This window comes from Solanum tuberosum, unplaced genomic scaffold, assembly GCF_000226075.1.
Source record: "Solanum tuberosum cultivar DM 1-3 516 R44 unplaced genomic scaffold, SolTub_3.0 scf00365, whole genome shotgun sequence".
Taxonomy (NCBI): Eukaryota; Viridiplantae; Streptophyta; class Magnoliopsida; order Solanales; family Solanaceae; genus Solanum; species Solanum tuberosum.
Genome location: NW_006239290.1, coordinates 523,407 through 526,539, shown reverse-complemented (window position 1 = coordinate 526,539; position 3,133 = coordinate 523,407). Strand labels below are relative to the sequence as shown.

The 3,133-nt window shown below is 29.9% G+C and overlaps 1 non-coding gene across 1 annotated transcript; it reads left to right on the top strand.

Moving 5' to 3' along the window:
• The first annotated feature begins 3,059 nt into the window (after window positions 1–3,059).
• On the top strand, window positions 3,060–3,133 carry TRNAN-GUU (transfer RNA asparagine (anticodon GUU)). The gene has a single exon. It is a non-coding gene; the product is annotated as a tRNA-Asn (tRNA).

Genomic DNA, 3,133 nt, shown 5'->3' with positions numbered 1-3,133 from the left:
CCACTCGGCTAAGCTTCAAACTTGTGTTAGTGGGTTCAAAATTTAATATATGCATATAAAATTTTAAAAACTGATTAAATATACATATATATACAGTGTTATTTTTCAACCAAGTGGGTTCATATGAACCCACTTGAACCACTGTAGGTCCACCCCTGACTGGTAGGATCACGCGGCTATCCCACTAGTGCAACATAAGCAAGTCAAGACAACATTATAATCACATGCATATATATCAACATTGAGATAGAATGACAATGCCTAAGATTAGAAAGAAAAAAAAAAAAACTTTAAGTATAAAATTTTAAAAAAAAAAGATTTCATTCCAACTTTTTAAAAAGGTACCAAATTAGTTTTTTTTTTTTAAAGGAAATCTAGTTGTTTTCTTTATGATTCAAATGAGCGTAAAGGAAAATATAGAAAGTACATTTTTAGGGAAAGTACTTTTTTTTTTTTTAATGTTAGTTTAACAAAAATTTCTAAAGAACAAAGTGATTAAAGTTTCAGGAGCTTTAACAACCATTATTTGCTAAAAAAAATGTATTCCTATCATTGGAAACTTGTTCGTAAAACTTAAAAAAAAATCGGTACATTAGGGATTAAAAAAAAAACTATATTTTTATTCTAAACAATCTATGTTTTGTACAAAAAAATCTGCACTTTGAACTCTTAATGAAAGTCGTATTTTACACACCAAAAATCTGCATTTTTGCTATTTAGAAAGGCTGTATGTCTGCATTTTTAGAACCCTTTAAAAATATCTTTTTTTTGCTACAAATAATTATGCGTTTTTAAACTCAAAGATGTGCACTTTTTCAGCTATCAAGTAACAACATTTTGACACCAAAATTTGTACATTAGAAGCTCAAAGACTTGTGTTTTATAGTCTATAAAACACCCTTTCTTTTGACGCCAAAATCTGCCATTTAGTAGTTGCCATGATAGCAAAAATTATAACCTAAAAATATTAGTTAATGCAAATAATTTGGAAAAAATAAGTTTCTCTTCCTTCCATTTTTGTGGAAAGTTGAGACCTGAAATATTCTCAATTATGATTAAGAAAGAATATTGAAACTGGGAGGTTAAATGGTCTATGTCTCAAATAGTTTACACCTAAAAGAGGAAATACAATACTAACAAAGAAAACTAAAACACATTAAAAAGGATGTTAGTCAATATAGCAAAAAAAACATATACAAAAATGCAAGATTAGAGAAGGGAGAGTGGCGTTGGATTCATTTCTAAGAACTCCAACTAGGAGGTGTGAATGCGACGTTTAATGCATAATTCAATCTGTTTCATCACAACTCCAACGTACGATGCTCCATTTTGTACAATTAGAGGATGAGAAATTTCATTTTAACAAAGTACCACGACGATTAGAATCAGTGATCAACTCAGGTCATGACGTATATTTACTTATCATAATTAATGCCAAAACACAACAGTACTGAAATACAAATTCATCCATATCTCGTGGAATGGAAAATTAAGAGAATAAACGTTACTGACCTATTTACTGGGGGGTGTTTTCGGTCGAAGATCTATGCTCGAATACGAAGACGAGGTTAAGTCCGTTCAAATTCAAAATCAAACCAGGTGTGATAGCTTTTAGGGTAGACGAGTAGCTAATAACTTCTTGTAATTTGACTCCTAATACAAGTATTTATAGGAAGAAAAACACAGTTTATGAGCGGGAGTTTAAATTTTTAAATTTGTCAAAAAAAACAAACCTTCAAATCCAAACGTTTGAAGCCTTTAGGATAAGATTTGCAAGAGCCACGTGATTGAGATGACATTGGAGTGAAGATAGAGTACCTGCCCTCTACTTATTGTTGACAAAATACGCTACTTTTCCAGGAAAAAATGAAAGAGGAGACATGATCATGTGCGGCTGCTAAGGGAAAAGACAGGAGATTCATGAAACATAAAGAGACTTGGATAAATTTAAAAAATAAGGATAGTTGGGCTGCTGCGTTTTTGGGTCTTTTTTGGATAAATTTAATAGTCCCAAAGGCTGAATAATTTTTGGGTCTCAAATTGAATCAAATTTTGTGGCCCAATTAGCTGAAATAGTTTTTGGGTCGTTCATTCTTTAAATCAATTCTTTCGAGCTTCTAATTTAATAACTAATATAACATATAATTAGTATGTAGAAAAAATAAAAATACTAATATTATAAATTTTGCTAATGAATTAGGAAGTTATTAACTTGTGACTAATTTAAAAAGTAAGAAACTGAAATAGGATGACGACAATTATAGTAGTAATTATATACAATTTTACATACAATTTTAGTAGTAATTATAGAATTATGACATAATGATAACAAAAGTAATGATAAATAGTCGTTGTAGTAAGAATAGCATATGAAGAAAAATAATTTGCTACATTATTAATTTAGAAGCTCGAAAACAATAAATTAGAAGAAATGAGGGTCAAAATTGGGTGTCAACAAGGGGGGTGCATTCGGTTTTTCGGTTTGGATTTTTTGGTTTTTGGTTTGTAAAAGTGTAACCCAATCCGATCCAAAATAAATTTGGTTTGGTTTGGTTTGGTTTTTCCTTTATTCGGTTCGGCTTTTTTCGGTTTGGTTATTCGGTTATGTCAATAATTAATAACACAACCAAAGTAATAATATTGATTCTCTTAAATATACTTTATAATATAAATCATAAGTAAAACTTAAAACACAATACTTATAATTATACCTATTATAGATGTTCAAATATAAAATATAAACGTAATCATGATGAAAGGCAATAACCAAAAATGGACAAAAGTGGTTAACTCCAACTTGGTTTGATTATTCGGTTTAATTCAAATAGTGCACACCCCTAGTGTCAACAACACCCTTAAATGCTAGGCGTTTGGATAATATATACTTGGATATTGTTGAAGATGATTGAATTTATTTTTTTTCTTTAAAATAATAGTTTAGTAGTAGTTTTTGAAAGCTAAATTTACTTGAGGAAAAAAAATGAAGATATGCAGGTATAAAATATTATTTCACTTTACATATGATTCAAATATAAAACTTTAATGCTTGTAAATAAGAAGCTGGAATAGCTCAGTTGGTTAGAGCGTGTGGCTGTTAACCACAAGGTCGGAGGTTCAAGCCCTCCTTCTAGCG